The sequence below is a fragment of the Anomaloglossus baeobatrachus genome, unplaced genomic scaffold (genome assembly GCF_048569485.1).
Source record: "Anomaloglossus baeobatrachus isolate aAnoBae1 unplaced genomic scaffold, aAnoBae1.hap1 Scaffold_3393, whole genome shotgun sequence".
NCBI lineage: Eukaryota > Metazoa > Chordata > Amphibia > Anura > Aromobatidae > Anomaloglossus > Anomaloglossus baeobatrachus.
In genome coordinates this window covers 58,508-75,978 of record NW_027442765.1, presented here as the reverse complement: position 1 = coordinate 75,978, position 17,471 = coordinate 58,508, and the positions used below count along the sequence as shown (strand labels likewise).

The 17,471-nt window shown below is 46.5% G+C and overlaps 10 non-coding genes and 1 pseudogene across 10 annotated transcripts; all 11 read left to right on the top strand.

Moving 5' to 3' along the window:
• Positions 1–1,307: 1,307 nt before the first annotated feature.
• LOC142271859 (U2 spliceosomal RNA) lies at positions 1,308–1,498 on the top strand. The gene has a single exon (XR_012736845.1). It is a non-coding gene; the product is annotated as a U2 spliceosomal RNA (small nuclear RNA).
• A 1,387-nt stretch (positions 1,499–2,885) lies between these two features.
• On the top strand, positions 2,886–3,076 carry LOC142271858 (U2 spliceosomal RNA). The gene has a single exon (XR_012736844.1). It is a non-coding gene; the product is annotated as a U2 spliceosomal RNA (small nuclear RNA).
• A 1,387-nt stretch (positions 3,077–4,463) lies between these two features.
• LOC142271857 (U2 spliceosomal RNA) lies at positions 4,464–4,654 on the top strand. Its single transcript, XR_012736843.1, has one exon. It is a non-coding gene; the product is annotated as a U2 spliceosomal RNA (small nuclear RNA).
• A 1,387-nt stretch (positions 4,655–6,041) lies between these two features.
• Positions 6,042–6,232, top strand: LOC142271856 (U2 spliceosomal RNA). The gene has a single exon (XR_012736842.1). It is a non-coding gene; the product is annotated as a U2 spliceosomal RNA (small nuclear RNA).
• A 1,387-nt stretch (positions 6,233–7,619) lies between these two features.
• On the top strand, positions 7,620–7,810 carry LOC142271855 (U2 spliceosomal RNA). Its single transcript, XR_012736841.1, has one exon. It is a non-coding gene; the product is annotated as a U2 spliceosomal RNA (small nuclear RNA).
• Positions 7,811–9,197: 1,387 nt separating this feature from the next.
• Positions 9,198–9,388, top strand: LOC142271854 (U2 spliceosomal RNA). Its single transcript, XR_012736840.1, has one exon. It is a non-coding gene; the product is annotated as a U2 spliceosomal RNA (small nuclear RNA).
• A 1,387-nt stretch (positions 9,389–10,775) lies between these two features.
• Positions 10,776–10,966, top strand: LOC142271852 (U2 spliceosomal RNA). The gene has a single exon (XR_012736838.1). It is a non-coding gene; the product is annotated as a U2 spliceosomal RNA (small nuclear RNA).
• Positions 10,967–12,353: 1,387 nt separating this feature from the next.
• Positions 12,354–12,544, top strand: LOC142271851 (U2 spliceosomal RNA). Its single transcript, XR_012736837.1, has one exon. It is a non-coding gene; the product is annotated as a U2 spliceosomal RNA (small nuclear RNA).
• Positions 12,545–13,931: 1,387 nt separating this feature from the next.
• On the top strand, positions 13,932–14,122 carry LOC142271850 (U2 spliceosomal RNA). The gene has a single exon (XR_012736836.1). It is a non-coding gene; the product is annotated as a U2 spliceosomal RNA (small nuclear RNA).
• A 1,387-nt stretch (positions 14,123–15,509) lies between these two features.
• Positions 15,510–15,636, top strand: LOC142271870 (U2 spliceosomal RNA; annotated as a pseudogene).
• A 685-nt stretch (positions 15,637–16,321) lies between these two features.
• On the top strand, positions 16,322–16,517 carry LOC142271867 (U2 spliceosomal RNA). The gene has a single exon (XR_012736852.1). It is a non-coding gene; the product is annotated as a U2 spliceosomal RNA (small nuclear RNA).
• The last annotated feature ends 954 nt before the right edge of the window (positions 16,518–17,471 follow it).

Sequence of the window (17,471 nt, the reverse complement as noted above, 5' to 3'; positions counted from 1 at the left end):
TCTTCATATGCACCTCAATTTGGCCCATTCACTTTTCACACTTCCTCCTTTTGTTTTTTATCTTTCACACTTTTGACTTTCTTTATTCATCCAAATAGCAAACTCATCACCACTCAACCTGACCAACTCGGCTATGTCCCCGTGCTGCAGTTCTCTGTCTTATCTAGATCATTTGCAATTGAATGGAATAGATCCCTTTTGGACAAAGTGGATTCACCTGCTGCTGCAGTGACCACAGGTGTGATAAGATCTAGAATTGGCATCTGGTGCGATCTCTCCGCTTCCACTCCAAAGAAAGTTACCTGTTTATTCCTATCATGCATTGGTTTTTGGGGTTTTCTTTGAGTAATGATGATCTCTTTAGTAGTCTGTTGGCGCCCTCTCCTGGAGGAATAGTTTGCTTGCTCTTGGACATTCTAAAAGAGAGGTCATGATAGACATTGAGCTTCTGAGCTCAATTGGGGACAGTCATGGGTGATGAATGTTTGCAACCTACTGCGAAGCCTCATACCGCAATATAAGGAACGTCAAATACTAAGAAAGGGCGGCCTATGAAAGAATTACTACTTTCAATAAGTACACTTAAACGGCTAATTGGGAATAGAAAAACTGTAAAAAGCCCTCTGAGAAAGCCCCCCTCTAACCTTTGATAGTAAGCTTTTCTGTAGTCTGCCTGTTGATGTATTTTCCGTTTGAACTGTGCACAACATGAAGAGACGGAACACTGGCGGCTTGTCACAATGCCCCCCGATGACATCACAATAGCGCTGCTGCCTAGAAAACAAGCTGCGCAGAAGAAGTTGTTCTTTGGGTGGGAGGGTGGGCTAGTGGAAGGAGGGGGCAATCTCTTTTTTTCCCGGGTGGTAGGGGGATGACAGGAGAAGGGAAGCGGGTGGTGAGAAAGGTACAGAGGGCAGGGTTTGGGGGCTGGGAAGGAAAGGGAAAAGATTAGGGTTTGGGGATGATGAAAGGGCTTTCTACGGGTAAGGATGGCAAAGGGTGGCAGTGACGGAAAGTCAGGCAACCTGTCCTGTCCGTCTTTTTGTATCGTGAATTGGAAAGACTGCAAGGGGGAGGGGAGTTGCTTGCGCCCTAAAGGAGGAGTTATTCAGATTCATTGCAGTGGGCGGCGGCTGCAAAACGCACCATTCTTCTTGTTTTTGCTCTGCAAAGCAGCCTTTTCAAGGGTTGGCTTGGGTGACAAAATGTCTTGTGTAGGCGTGGGTTTGTCTCCCTCTCGCTCTCTCTCCCTAAGATGTGTCCGGCATAGGCCAGGGTGCCACTCGAGGCCCAAACCAATTCTGGTTATCGCTTCTCGGCCTTTTGGCTAAGATCAAGTGTAGTATCTGTTCTTATCAGTTTAATATCTGATACGTCCCCTATCTGGGGACCATATATTAAATGGATTTTTAGAACAGGGAGATGGAAAAAGAGCTTGCTCTGTCCACTCCACGCATTGACCTGGTATTGCAGTACCTCCAGGAACGGTGCACCCCTTCTTAACCCAGTTTCCAAAAGCAGAACTCAATTCACCTGATTCATATTAGCCCGATTTAATGAATTGGAAGAAAGCATACGTCTTCATATGCACCTCAATTTGGCCCATTCACTTTTCACACTTCCTCCTTTTGTTTTTTATCTTTCACACTTTTGACTTTCTTTATTCATCCAAATAGCAAACTCATCACCACTCAACCTGACCAACTCGGCTATGTCCCCGTGCTGCAGTTCTCTGTCTTATCTAGATCATTTGCAATTGAATGGAATAGATCCCTTTTGGACAAAGTGGATTCACCTGCTGCTGCAGTGACCACAGGTGTGATAAGATCTAGAATTGGCATCTGGTGCGATCTCTCCGCTTCCACTCCAAAGAAAGTTACCTGTTTATTCCTATCATGCATTGGTTTTTGGGGTTTTCTTTGAGTAATGATGATCTCTTTAGTAGTCTGTTGGCGCCCTCTCCTGGAGGAATAGTTTGCTTGCTCTTGGACATTCTAAAAGAGAGGTCATGATAGACATTGAGCTTCTGAGCTCAATTGGGGACAGTCATGGGTGATGAATGTTTGCAACCTACTGCGAAGCCTCATACCGCAATATAAGGAACGTCAAATACTAAGAAAGGGCGGCCTATGAAAGAATTACTACTTTCAATAAGTACACTTAAACGGCTAATTGGGAATAGAAAAACTGTAAAAAGCCCTCTGAGAAAGCCCCCCTCTAACCTTTGATAGTAAGCTTTTCTGTAGTCTGCCTGTTGATGTATTTTCCGTTTGAACTGTGCACAACATGAAGAGACGGAACACTGGCGGCTTGTCACAATGCCCCCCGATGACATCACAATAGCGCTGCTGCCTAGAAAACAAGCTGCGCAGAAGAAGTTGTTCTTTGGGTGGGAGGGTGGGCTAGTGGAAGGAGGGGGCAATCTCTTTTTTTCCCGGGTGGTAGGGGGATGACAGGAGAAGGGAAGCGGGTGGTGAGAAAGGTACAGAGGGCAGGGTTTGGGGGCTGGGAAGGAAAGGGAAAAGATTAGGGTTTGGGGATGATGAAAGGGCTTTCTACGGGTAAGGATGGCAAAGGGTGGCAGTGACGGAAAGTCAGGCAACCTGTCCTGTCCGTCTTTTTGTATCGTGAATTGGAAAGACTGCAAGGGGGAGGGGAGTTGCTTGCGCCCTAAAGGAGGAGTTATTCAGATTCATTGCAGTGGGCGGCGGCTGCAAAACGCACCATTCTTCTTGTTTTTGCTCTGCAAAGCAGCCTTTTCAAGGGTTGGCTTGGGTGACAAAATGTCTTGTGTAGGCGTGGGTTTGTCTCCCTCTCGCTCTCTCTCCCTAAGATGTGTCCGGCATAGGCCAGGGTGCCACTCGAGGCCCAAACCAATTCTGGTTATCGCTTCTCGGCCTTTTGGCTAAGATCAAGTGTAGTATCTGTTCTTATCAGTTTAATATCTGATACGTCCCCTATCTGGGGACCATATATTAAATGGATTTTTAGAACAGGGAGATGGAAAAAGAGCTTGCTCTGTCCACTCCACGCATTGACCTGGTATTGCAGTACCTCCAGGAACGGTGCACCCCTTCTTAACCCAGTTTCCAAAAGCAGAACTCAATTCACCTGATTCATATTAGCCCGATTTAATGAATTGGAAGAAAGCATACGTCTTCATATGCACCTCAATTTGGCCCATTCACTTTTCACACTTCCTCCTTTTGTTTTTTATCTTTCACACTTTTGACTTTCTTTATTCATCCAAATAGCAAACTCATCACCACTCAACCTGACCAACTCGGCTATGTCCCCGTGCTGCAGTTCTCTGTCTTATCTAGATCATTTGCAATTGAATGGAATAGATCCCTTTTGGACAAAGTGGATTCACCTGCTGCTGCAGTGACCACAGGTGTGATAAGATCTAGAATTGGCATCTGGTGCGATCTCTCCGCTTCCACTCCAAAGAAAGTTACCTGTTTATTCCTATCATGCATTGGTTTTTGGGGTTTTCTTTGAGTAATGATGATCTCTTTAGTAGTCTGTTGGCGCCCTCTCCTGGAGGAATAGTTTGCTTGCTCTTGGACATTCTAAAAGAGAGGTCATGATAGACATTGAGCTTCTGAGCTCAATTGGGGACAGTCATGGGTGATGAATGTTTGCAACCTACTGCGAAGCCTCATACCGCAATATAAGGAACGTCAAATACTAAGAAAGGGCGGCCTATGAAAGAATTACTACTTTCAATAAGTACACTTAAACGGCTAATTGGGAATAGAAAAACTGTAAAAAGCCCTCTGAGAAAGCCCCCCTCTAACCTTTGATAGTAAGCTTTTCTGTAGTCTGCCTGTTGATGTATTTTCCATTTGAACTGTGCACAACATGAAGAGACGGAACACTGGCGGCTTGTCACAATGCCCCCCGATGACATCACAATAGCGCTGCTGCCTAGAAAACAAGCTGCGCAGAAGAAGTTGTTCTTTGGGTGGGAGGGTGGGCTAGTGGAAGGAGGGGGCAATCTCTTTTTTTCCCGGGTGGTAGGGGGATGACAGGAGAAGGGAAGCGGGTGGTGAGAAAGGTACAGAGGGCAGGGTTTGGGGGCTGGGAAGGAAAGGGAAAAGATTAGGGTTTGGGGATGATGAAAGGGCTTTCTACGGGTAAGGATGGCAAAGGGTGGCAGTGACGGAAAGTCAGGCAACCTGTCCTGTCCGTCTTTTTGTATCGTGAATTGGAAAGACTGCAAGGGGGAGGGGAGTTGCTTGCGCCCTAAAGGAGGAGTTATTCAGATTCATTGCAGTGGGCGGCGGCTGCAAAACGCACCATTCTTCTTGTTTTTGCTCTGCAAAGCAGCCTTTTCAAGGGTTGGCTTGGGTGACAAAATGTCTTGTGTAGGCGTGGGTTTGTCTCCCTCTCGCTCTCTCTCCCTAAGATGTGTCCGGCATAGGCCAGGGTGCCACTCGAGGCCCAAACCAATTCTGGTTATCGCTTCTCGGCCTTTTGGCTAAGATCAAGTGTAGTATCTGTTCTTATCAGTTTAATATCTGATACGTCCCCTATCTGGGGACCATATATTAAATGGATTTTTAGAACAGGGAGATGGAAAAAGAGCTTGCTCTGTCCACTCCACGCATTGACCTGGTATTGCAGTACCTCCAGGAACGGTGCACCCCTTCTTAACCCAGTTTCCAAAAGCAGAACTCAATTCACCTGATTCATATTAGCCCGATTTAATGAATTGGAAGAAAGCATACGTCTTCATATGCACCTCAATTTGGCCCATTCACTTTTCACACTTCCTCCTTTTGTTTTTTATCTTTCACACTTTTGACTTTCTTTATTCATCCAAATAGCAAACTCATCACCACTCAACCTGACCAACTCGGCTATGTCCCCGTGCTGCAGTTCTCTGTCTTATCTAGATCATTTGCAATTGAATGGAATAGATCCCTTTTGGACAAAGTGGATTCACCTGCTGCTGCAGTGACCACAGGTGTGATAAGATCTAGAATTGGCATCTGGTGCGATCTCTCCGCTTCCACTCCAAAGAAAGTTACCTGTTTATTCCTATCATGCATTGGTTTTTGGGGTTTTCTTTGAGTAATGATGATCTCTTTAGTAGTCTGTTGGCGCCCTCTCCTGGAGGAATAGTTTGCTTGCTCTTGGACATTCTAAAAGAGAGGTCATGATAGACATTGAGCTTCTGAGCTCAATTGGGGACAGTCATGGGTGATGAATGTTTGCAACCTACTGCGAAGCCTCATACCGCAATATAAGGAACGTCAAATACTAAGAAAGGGCGGCCTATGAAAGAATTACTACTTTCAATAAGTACACTTAAACGGCTAATTGGGAATAGAAAAACTGTAAAAAGCCCTCTGAGAAAGCCCCCCTCTAACCTTTGATAGTAAGCTTTTCTGTAGTCTGCCTGTTGATGTATTTTCCGTTTGAACTGTGCACAACATGAAGAGACGGAACACTGGCGGCTTGTCACAATGCCCCCCGATGACATCACAATAGCGCTGCTGCCTAGAAAACAAGCTGCGCAGAAGAAGTTGTTCTTTGGGTGGGAGGGTGGGCTAGTGGAAGGAGGGGGCAATCTCTTTTTTTCCCGGGTGGTAGGGGGATGACAGGAGAAGGGAAGCGGGTGGTGAGAAAGGTACAGAGGGCAGGGTTTGGGGGCTGGGAAGGAAAGGGAAAAGATTAGGGTTTGGGGATGATGAAAGGGCTTTCTACGGGTAAGGATGGCAAAGGGTGGCAGTGACGGAAAGTCAGGCAACCTGTCCTGTCCGTCTTTTTGTATCGTGAATTGGAAAGACTGCAAGGGGGAGGGGAGTTGCTTGCGCCCTAAAGGAGGAGTTATTCAGATTCATTGCAGTGGGCGGCGGCTGCAAAACGCACCATTCTTCTTGTTTTTGCTCTGCAAAGCAGCCTTTTCAAGGGTTGGCTTGGGTGACAAAATGTCTTGTGTAGGCGTGGGTTTGTCTCCCTCTCGCTCTCTCTCCCTAAGATGTGTCCGGCATAGGCCAGGGTGCCACTCGAGGCCCAAACCAATTCTGGTTATCGCTTCTCGGCCTTTTGGCTAAGATCAAGTGTAGTATCTGTTCTTATCAGTTTAATATCTGATACGTCCCCTATCTGGGGACCATATATTAAATGGATTTTTAGAACAGGGAGATGGAAAAAGAGCTTGCTCTGTCCACTCCACGCATTGACCTGGTATTGCAGTACCTCCAGGAACGGTGCACCCCTTCTTAACCCAGTTTCCAAAAGCAGAACTCAATTCACCTGATTCATATTAGCCCGATTTAATGAATTGGAAGAAAGCATACGTCTTCATATGCACCTCAATTTGGCCCATTCACTTTTCACACTTCCTCCTTTTGTTTTTTATCTTTCACACTTTTGACTTTCTTTATTCATCCAAATAGCAAACTCATCACCACTCAACCTGACCAACTCGGCTATGTCCCCGTGCTGCAGTTCTCTGTCTTATCTAGATCATTTGCAATTGAATGGAATAGATCCCTTTTGGACAAAGTGGATTCACCTGCTGCTGCAGTGACCACAGGTGTGATAAGATCTAGAATTGGCATCTGGTGCGATCTCTCCGCTTCCACTCCAAAGAAAGTTACCTGTTTATTCCTATCATGCATTGGTTTTTGGGGTTTTCTTTGAGTAATGATGATCTCTTTAGTAGTCTGTTGGCGCCCTCTCCTGGAGGAATAGTTTGCTTGCTCTTGGACATTCTAAAAGAGAGGTCATGATAGACATTGAGCTTCTGAGCTCAATTGGGGACAGTCATGGGTGATGAATGTTTGCAACCTGCTGCAAAGCCTCATACCGCAATATAAGGAACGTCAAATACTAAGAAAGGGCGGCCTATGAAAGAATTACTACTTTCAATAAGTACACTTAAACGGCTAATTGGGAATAGAAAAACTGTAAAAAGCCCTCTGAGAAAGCCCCCCTCTAACCTTTGATAGTAAGCTTTTCTGTAGTCTGCCTGTTGATGTATTTTCCGTTTGAACTGTGCACAACATGAAGAGACGGAACACTGGCGGCTTGTCACAATGCCCCCCGATGACATCACAATAGCGCTGCTGCCTAGAAAACAAGCTGCGCAGAAGAAGTTGTTCTTTGGGTGGGAGGGTGGGCTAGTGGAAGGAGGGGGCAATCTCTTTTTTTCCCGGGTGGTAGGGGGATGACAGGAGAAGGGAAGCGGGTGGTGAGAAAGGTACAGAGGGCAGGGTTTGGGGGCTGGGAAGGAAAGGGAAAAGATTAGGGTTTGGGGATGATGAAAGGGCTTTCTACGGGTAAGGATGGCAAAGGGTGGCAGTGACGGAAAGTCAGGCAACCTGTCCTGTCCGTCTTTTTGTATCGTGAATTGGAAAGACTGCAAGGGGGAGGGGAGTTGCTTGCGCCCTAAAGGAGGAGTTATTCAGATTCATTGCAGTGGGCGGCGGCTGCAAAACGCACCATTCTTCTTGTTTTTGCTCTGCAAAGCAGCCTTTTCAAGGGTTGGCTTGGGTGACAAAATGTCTTGTGTAGGCGTGGGTTTGTCTCCCTCTCGCTCTCTCTCCCTAAGATGTGTCCGGCATAGGCCAGGGTGCCACTCGAGGCCCAAACCAATTCTGGTTATCGCTTCTCGGCCTTTTGGCTAAGATCAAGTGTAGTATCTGTTCTTATCAGTTTAATATCTGATACGTCCCCTATCTGGGGACCATATATTAAATGGATTTTTAGAACAGGGAGATGGAAAAAGAGCTTGCTCTGTCCACTCCACGCATTGACCTGGTATTGCAGTACCTCCAGGAACGGTGCACCCCTTCTTAACCCAGTTTCCAAAAGCAGAACTCAATTCACCTGATTCATATTAGCCCGATTTAATGAATTGGAAGAAAGCATACGTCTTCATATGCACCTCAATTTGGCCCATTCACTTTTCACACTTCCTCCTTTTGTTTTTTATCTTTCACACTTTTGACTTTCTTTATTCATCCAAATAGCAAACTCATCACCACTCAACCTGACCAACTCGGCTATGTCCCCGTGCTGCAGTTCTCTGTCTTATCTAGATCATTTGCAATTGAATGGAATAGATCCCTTTTGGACAAAGTGGATTCACCTGCTGCTGCAGTGACCACAGGTGTGATAAGATCTAGAATTGGCATCTGGTGCGATCTCTCCGCTTCCACTCCAAAGAAAGTTACCTGTTTATTCCTATCATGCATTGGTTTTTGGGGTTTTCTTTGAGTAATGATGATCTCTTTAGTAGTCTGTTGGCGCCCTCTCCTGGAGGAATAGTTTGCTTGCTCTTGGACATTCTAAAAGAGAGGTCATGATAGACATTGAGCTTCTGAGCTCAATTGGGGACAGTCATGGGTGATGAATGTTTGCAACCTACTGCGAAGCCTCATACCGCAATATAAGGAACGTCAAATACTAAGAAAGGGCGGCCTATGAAAGAATTACTACTTTCAATAAGTACACTTAAACGGCTAATTGGGAATAGAAAAACTGTAAAAAGCCCTCTGAGAAAGCCCCCCTCTAACCTTTGATAGTAAGCTTTTCTGTAGTCTGCCTGTTGATGTATTTTCCGTTTGAACTGTGCACAACATGAAGAGACGGAACACTGGCGGCTTGTCACAATGCCCCCCGATGACATCACAATAGCGCTGCTGCCTAGAAAACAAGCTGCGCAGAAGAAGTTGTTCTTTGGGTGGGAGGGTGGGCTAGTGGAAGGAGGGGGCAATCTCTTTTTTTCCCGGGTGGTAGGGGGATGACAGGAGAAGGGAAGCGGGTGGTGAGAAAGGTACAGAGGGCAGGGTTTGGGGGCTGGGAAGGAAAGGGAAAAGATTAGGGTTTGGGGATGATGAAAGGGCTTTCTACGGGTAAGGATGGCAAAGGGTGGCAGTGACGGAAAGTCAGGCAACCTGTCCTGTCCGTCTTTTTGTATCGTGAATTGGAAAGACTGCAAGGGGGAGGGGAGTTGCTTGCGCCCTAAAGGAGGAGTTATTCAGATTCATTGCAGTGGGCGGCGGCTGCAAAACGCACCATTCTTCTTGTTTTTGCTCTGCAAAGCAGCCTTTTCAAGGGTTGGCTTGGGTGACAAAATGTCTTGTGTAGGCGTGGGTTTGTCTCCCTCTCGCTCTCTCTCCCTAAGATGTGTCCGGCATAGGCCAGGGTGCCACTCGAGGCCCAAACCAATTCTGGTTATCGCTTCTCGGCCTTTTGGCTAAGATCAAGTGTAGTATCTGTTCTTATCAGTTTAATATCTGATACGTCCCCTATCTGGGGACCATATATTAAATGGATTTTTAGAACAGGGAGATGGAAAAAGAGCTTGCTCTGTCCACTCCACGCATTGACCTGGTATTGCAGTACCTCCAGGAACGGTGCACCCCTTCTTAACCCAGTTTCCAAAAGCAGAACTCAATTCACCTGATTCATATTAGCCCGATTTAATGAATTGGAAGAAAGCATACGTCTTCATATGCACCTCAATTTGGCCCATTCACTTTTCACACTTCCTCCTTTTGTTTTTTATCTTTCACACTTTTGACTTTCTTTATTCATCCAAATAGCAAACTCATCACCACTCAACCTGACCAACTCGGCTATGTCCCCGTGCTGCAGTTCTCTGTCTTATCTAGATCATTTGCAATTGAATGGAATAGATCCCTTTTGGACAAAGTGGATTCACCTGCTGCTGCAGTGACCACAGGTGTGATAAGATCTAGAATTGGCATCTGGTGCGATCTCTCCGCTTCCACTCCAAAGAAAGTTACCTGTTTATTCCTATCATGCATTGGTTTTTGGGGTTTTCTTTGAGTAATGATGATCTCTTTAGTAGTCTGTTGGCGCCCTCTCCTGGAGGAATAGTTTGCTTGCTCTTGGACATTCTAAAAGAGAGGTCATGATAGACATTGAGCTTCTGAGCTCAATTGGGGACAGTCATGGGTGATGAATGTTTGCAACCTACTGCGAAGCCTCATACCGCAATATAAGGAACGTCAAATACTAAGAAAGGGCGGCCTATGAAAGAATTACTACTTTCAATAAGTACACTTAAACGGCTAATTGGGAATAGAAAAACTGTAAAAAGCCCTCTGAGAAAGCCCCCCTCTAACCTTTGATAGTAAGCTTTTCTGTAGTCTGCCTGTTGATGTATTTTCCGTTTGAACTGTGCACAACATGAAGAGACGGAACACTGGCGGCTTGTCACAATGCCCCCCGATGACATCACAATAGCGCTGCTGCCTAGAAAACAAGCTGCGCAGAAGAAGTTGTTCTTTGGGTGGGAGGGTGAGCTAGTGGAAGGAGGGGGCAATCTCTTTTTTTCCCGGGTGGTAGGGGGATGACAGGAGAAGGGAAGCGGGTGGTGAGAAAGGTACAGAGGGCAGGGTTTGGGGGCTGGGAAGGAAAGGGAAAAGATTAGGGTTTGGGGATGATGAAAGGGCTTTCTACGGGTAAGGATGGCAAAGGGTGGCAGTGACGGAAAGTCAGGCAACCTGTCCTGTCCGTCTTTTTGTATCGTGAATTGGAAAGACTGCAAGGGGGAGGGGAGTTGCTTGCGCCCTAAAGGAGGAGTTATTCAGATTCATTGCAGTGGGCGGCGGCTGCAAAACGCACCATTCTTCTTGTTTTTGCTCTGCAAAGCAGCCTTTTCAAGGGTTGGCTTGGGTGACAAAATGTCTTGTGTAGGCGTGGGTTTGTCTCCCTCTCGCTCTCTCTCCCTAAGATGTGTCCGGCATAGGCCAGGGTGCCACTCGAGGCCCAAACCAATTCTGGTTATCGCTTCTCGGCCTTTTGGCTAAGATCAAGTGTAGTATCTGTTCTTATCAGTTTAATATCTGATACGTCCCCTATCTGGGGACCATATATTAAATGGATTTTTAGAACAGGGAGATGGAAAAAGAGCTTGCTCTGTCCACTCCACGCATTGACCTGGTATTGCAGTACCTCCAGGAACGGTGCACCCCTTCTTAACCCAGTTTCCAAAAGCAGAACTCAATTCACCTGATTCATATTAGCCCGATTTAATGAATTGGAAGAAAGCATACGTCTTCATATGCACCTCAATTTGGCCCATTCACTTTTCACACTTCCTCCTTTTGTTTTTTATCTTTCACACTTTTGACTTTCTTTATTCATCCAAATAGCAAACTCATCACCACTCAACCTGACCAACTCGGCTATGTCCCCGTGCTGCAGTTCTCTGTCTTATCTAGATCATTTGCAATAGAATGGAATAGATCCCTTTTGGACAAAGTGGATTCACCTGCTGCTGCAGTGACCACAGGTGTGATAAGATCTAGAATTGGCATCTGGTGCGATCTCTCCGCTTCCACTCCAAAGAAAGTTACCTGTTTATTCCTATCATGCATTGGTTTTTGGGGTTTTCTTTGAGTAATGATGATCTCTTTAGTAGTCTGTTGGCGCCCTCTCCTGGAGGAATAGTTTGCTTGCTCTTGGACATTCTAAAAGAGAGGTCATGATAGACATTGAGCTTCTGAGCTCAATTGGGGACAGTCATGGGTGATGAATGTTTGCAACCTACTGCGAAGCCTCATACCGCAATATAAGGAACGTCAAATACTAAGAAAGGGCGGCCTATGAAAGAATTACTACTTTCAATAAGTACACTTAAACGGCTAATTGGGAATAGAAAAACTGTAAAAAGCCCTCTGAGAAAGCCCCCCTCTAACCTTTGATAGTAAGCTTTTCTGTAGTCTGCCTGTTGATGTATTTTCCGTTTGAACTGTGCACAACATGAAGAGACGGAACACTGGCGGCTTGTCACAATGCCCCCCGATGACATCACAATAGCGCTGCTGCCTAGAAAACAAGCTGCGCAGAAGAAGTTGTTCTTTGGGTGGGAGGGTGGGCTAGTGGAAGGAGGGGGCAATCTCTTTTTTTCCCGGGTGGTAGGGGGATGACAGGAGAAGGGAAGCGGGTGGTGAGAAAGGTACAGAGGGCAGGGTTTGGGGGCTGGGAAGGAAAGGGAAAAGATTAGGGTTTGGGGATGATGAAAGGGCTTTCTACGGGTAAGGATGGCAAAGGGTGGCAGTGACGGAAAGTCAGGCAACCTGTCCTGTCCGTCTTTTTGTATCGTGAATTGGAAAGACTGCAAGGGGGAGGGGAGTTGCTTGCGCCCTAAAGGAGGAGTTATTCAGATTCATTGCAGTGGGCGGCGGCTGCAAAACGCACCATTCTTCTTGTTTTTGCTCTGCAAAGCAGCCTTTTCAAGGGTTGGCTTGGGTGACAAAATGTCTTGTGTAGGCGTGGGTTTGTCTCCCTCTCGCTCTCTCTCCCTAAGATGTGTCCGGCATAGGCCAGGGTGCCACTCGAGGCCCAAACCAATTCTGGTTATCGCTTCTCGGCCTTTTGGCTAAGATCAAGTGTAGTATCTGTTCTTATCAGTTTAATATCTGATACGTCCCCTATCTGGGGACCATATATTAAATGGATTTTTAGAACAGGGAGATGGAAAAAGAGCTTGCTCTGTCCACTCCACGCATTGACCTGGTATTGCAGTACCTCCAGGAACGGTGCACCCCTTCTTAACCCAGTTTCCAAAAGCAGAACTCAATTCACCTGATTCATATTAGCCCGATTTAATGAATTGGAAGAAAGCATACGTCTTCATATGCACCTCAATTTGGCCCATTCACTTTTCACACTTCCTCCTTTTGTTTTTTATCTTTCACACTTTTGACTTTCTTTATTCATCCAAATAGCAAACTCATCACCACTCAACCTGACCAACTCGGCTATGTCCCCGTGCTGCAGTTCTCTGTCTTATCTAGATCATTTGCAATTGAATGGAATAGATCCCTTTTGGACAAAGTGGATTCACCTGCTGCTGCAGTGACCACAGGTGTGATAAGATCTAGAATTGGCATCTGGTGCGATCTCTCCGCTTCCACTCCAAAGAAAGTTACCTGTTTATTCCTATCATGCATTGGTTTTTGGGGTTTTCTTTGAGTAATGATGATCTCTTTAGTAGTCTGTTGGCGCCCTCTCCTGGAGGAATAGTTTGCTTGCTCTTGGACATTCTAAAAGAGAGGTCATGATAGACATTGAGCTTCTGAGCTCAATTGGGGACAGTCATGGGTGATGAATGTTTGCAACCTACTGCGAAGCCTCATACCGCAATATAAGGAACGTCAAATACTAAGAAAGGGCGGCCTATGAAAGAATTACTACTTTCAATAAGTACACTTAAACGGCTAATTGGGAATAGAAAAACTGTAAAAAGCCCTCTGAGAAAGCCCCCCTCTAACCTTTGATAGTAAGCTTTTCTGTAGTCTGCCTGTTGATGTATTTTCCGTTTGAACTGTGCACAACATGAAGAGACGGAACACTGGCGGCTTGTCACAATGCCCCCCGATGACATCACAATAGCGCTGCTGCCTAGAAAACAAGCTGCGCAGAAGAAGTTGTTCTTTGGGTGGGAGGGTGGGCTAGTGGAAGGAGGGGGCAATCTCTTTTTTTCCCGGGTGGTAGGGGGATGACAGGAGAAGGGAAGCGGGTGGTGAGAAAGGTACAGAGGGCAGGGTTTGGGGGCTGGGAAGGAAAGGGAAAAGATTAGGGTTTGGGGATGATGAAAGGGCTTTCTACGGGTAAGGATGGCAAAGGGTGGCAGTGACGGAAAGTCAGGCAACCTGTCCTGTCCGTCTTTTTGTATCGTGAATTGGAAAGACTGCAAGGGGGAGGGGAGTTGCTTGCGCCCTAAAGGAGGAGTTATTCAGATTCATTGCAGTGGGCGGCGGCTGCAAAACGCACCATTCTTCTTGTTTTTGCTCTGCAAAGCAGCCTTTTCAAGGGTTGGCTTGGGTGACAAAATGTCTTGTGTAGGCGTGGGTTTGTCTCCCTCTCGCTCTCTCTCCCTAAGATGTGTCCGGCATAGGCCAGGGTGCCACTCGAGGCCCAAACCAATTCTGGTTATCGCTTCTCGGCCTTTTGGCTAAGATCAAGTGTAGTATCTGTTCTTATCAGTTTAATATCTGATACGTCCCCTATCTGGGGACCATATATTAAATGGATTTTTAGAACAGGGAGATGGAAAAAGAGCTTGCTCTGTCCACTCCACGCATTGACCTGGTATTGCAGTACCTCCAGGAACGGTGCACCCCTTCTTAACCCAGTTTCCAAAAGCAGAACTCAATTCACCTGATTCATATTAGCCCGATTTAATGAATTGGAAGAAAGCATACGTCTTCATATGCACCTCAATTTGGCCCATTCACTTTTCACACTTCCTCCTTTTGTTTTTTATCTTTCACACTTTTGACTTTCTTTATTCATCCAAATAGCAAACTCATCACCACTCAACCTGACCAACTCGGCTATGTCCCCGTGCTGCAGTTCTCTGTCTTATCTAGATCATTTGCAATTGAATGGAATAGATCCCTTTTGGACAAAGTGGATTCACCTGCTGCTGCAGTGACCACAGGTGTGATAAGATCTAGAATTGGCATCTGGTGCGATCTCTCCGCTTCCACTCCAAAGAAAGTTACCTGTTTATTCCTATCATGCATTGGTTTTTGGGGTTTTCTTTGAGTAATGATGATCTCTTTAGTAGTCTGTTGGCGCCCTCTCCTGGAGGAATAGTTTGCTTGCTCTTGGACATTCTAAAAGAGAGGTCATGATAGACATTGAGCTTCTGAGCTCAATTGGGGACAGTCATGGGTGATGAATGTTTGCAACCTACTGCGAAGCCTCATACCGCAATATAAGGAACGTCAAATACTAAGAAAGGGCGGCCTATGAAAGAATTACTACTTTCAATAAGTACACTTAAACGGCTAATTGGGAATAGAAAAACTGTAAAAAGCCCTCTGAGAAAGCCCCCCTCTAACCTTTGATAGTAAGCTTTTCTGTAGTCTGCCTGTTGATGTATTTTCCGTTTGAACTGTGCACAACATGAAGAGACGGAACACTGGCGGCTTGTCACAATGCCCCCCGATGACATCACAATAGCGCTGCTGCCTAGAAAACAAGCTGCGCAGAAGAAGTTGTTCTTTGGGTGGGAGGGTGGGCTAGTGGAAGGAGGGGGCAATCTCTTTTTTTCCCGGGTGGTAGGGGGATGACAGGAGAAGGGAAGCGGGTGGTGAGAAAGGTACAGAGGGCAGGGTTTGGGGGCTGGGAAGGAAAGGGAAAAGATTAGGGTTTGGGGATGATGAAAGGGCTTTCTACGGGTAAGGATGGCAAAGGGTGGCAGTGACGGAAAGTCAGGCAACCTGTCCTGTCCGTCTTTTTGTATCGTGAATTGGAAAGACTGCAAGGGGGAGGGGAGTTGCTTGCGCCCTAAAGGAGGAGTTATTCAGATTCATTGCAGTGGGCGGCGGCTGCAAAACGCACCATTCTTCTTGTTTTTGCTCTGCAAAGCAGCCTTTTCAAGGGTTGGCTTGGGTGACAAAATGTCTTGTGTAGGCGTGGGTTTGTCTCCCTCTCGCTCTCTCTCCCTAAGATGTGTCCGGCATAGGCCAGGGTGCCACTCGAGGCCCAAACCAATTCTGGTTATCGCTTCTCGGCCTTTTGGCTAAGATCAAGTGTAGTATCTGTGAGGCTCGGCAGATGCAATGCACACTGGAAGGTTGCGCTTGCTAGTACTCTTGATGTATAGTATATTCATCTAGAGGAAAACATGGCCCTACCAGGATCGAGGCTATTAGACTGAGTAAGTGTGGGGGCTATGGTGCAATGTGCCCCAGGACTGACGACCCTGGAGTGAGTCTGAGCTTGCTGGCTTGGGACCCCGGCGAGCCTTGGGCTCTGTAGCACACCGTATCTTGCCCTTTCATACTTTCTGAGCATATTGCTCTATCCCGGCCTTCTGGCTAGGAAGGGAAATTTTTATAATCATGGTCGGAGGTCCGTTCAGCTTTGGGCTGAGAAACCAACACCCGGTTGGAGGTCCGGGTCAGCTTCGGCTGAGAAACCAACACCCGGTTGGAGGTCTGGGTCAGCTTCGGCTGAGAAACCAACACCCGGTTGGAGGTCCGGGTCAGCTTCGGCTGAGAAACCAACACCCGGTTGGAGGTCCGGTTAGCCTTGGGCTGAGAAACCAACACCGGTTGACGGTCCGGGCAGTTTCGGCTGCGAAACCAACAACTAGTAGCTCTCTATTCCACTTGGGTAAGATGCCTGGGTGGACGCTGGGAGCAACGACAAGGCTCAACCAGGCTTCGGCTTGGGGGAGCACCGAAGATCCCTGACCCTTGCTGTGGCCTTCTGGCTCGGAGGGACGGGGTTGATTTTTGGGGACCCTCTCCTCACGGAGGGGGTCCACACGAATCCTAGCCTTTGCACTGTTTTTGGTGTGACTTCGGTCATGCATTTTTTGCGGTGCTTTGGAAAGCTTCATTAAATCAAAATCTGTTCTTATCAGTTTAATATCTGATACGTCCCCTATCTGGGGACCATATATTAAATGGATTTTTAGAACAGGGAGATGGAAAAAGAGCTTGCTCTGTCCACTCCACGCATTGACCTGGTATTGCAGTACCTCCAGGAACGGTGCACCCCTTCTTAACCCAGTTTCCAAAAGCAGAACTCAATTCACCTGATTCATATTAGCCCGATTTAATGAATTGGAAGAAAGCATACGTCTTCATATGCACCTCAATTTGGCCCATTCACTTTTCACACTTCCTCCTTTTGTTTTTTATCTTTCTCACTTTTGACTTTCTTTATTCATCCAAATAGCAAACTCATCACCACTCAACCTGACCAACTCGGCTATGTCCCCGTGCTGCAGTTCTCTGTCTTATCTAGATCATTTGCAATTGAATGGAATAGATCCCTTTTGGACAAAGTGGATTCACCTGCTGCTGCAGTGACCACAGGTGTGATAAGATCTAGAATTGGCATCTGGTGCGATCTCTCCGCTTCCACTCCAAAGAAAGTTACCTGTTTATTCCTATCATGCATTGGTTTTTGGGGTTTTCTTTGAGTAATGATGATCTCTTTAGTAGTCTGTTGGCGCCCTCTCCTGGAGGAATAGTTTGCTTGCTCTTGGACATTCTAAAAGAGAGGTCATGATAGACATTGAGCTTCTGAGCTCAATTGGGGACAGTCATGGGTGATGAATGTTTGCAACCTACTGCGAAGCCTCATACCGCAATATAAGGAACGTCAAATACTAAGAAAGGGCGGCCTATGAAAGAATTACTACTTTCAATAAGTACACTTAAACGGCTAATTGGGAATAGAAAAACTGTAAAAAGCCCTCTGAGAAAGCCCCCCTCTAACCTTTGATAGTAAGCTTTTCTGTAGTCTGCCTGTTGATGTATTTTCCGTTTGAACTGTGCACAACATGAAGAGACGGAACACTGGCGGCTTGTCACAATGCCCCCCGATGACATCACAATAGCGCTGCTGCCTAGAAAACAAGCTGCGCAGAAGATGTTGTTCTTTGGGTGGGAGGGTGGGCTAGTGGAAGGAGGGGGCAATCTCTTTTTTTCCCGGGTGGTAGGGGGATG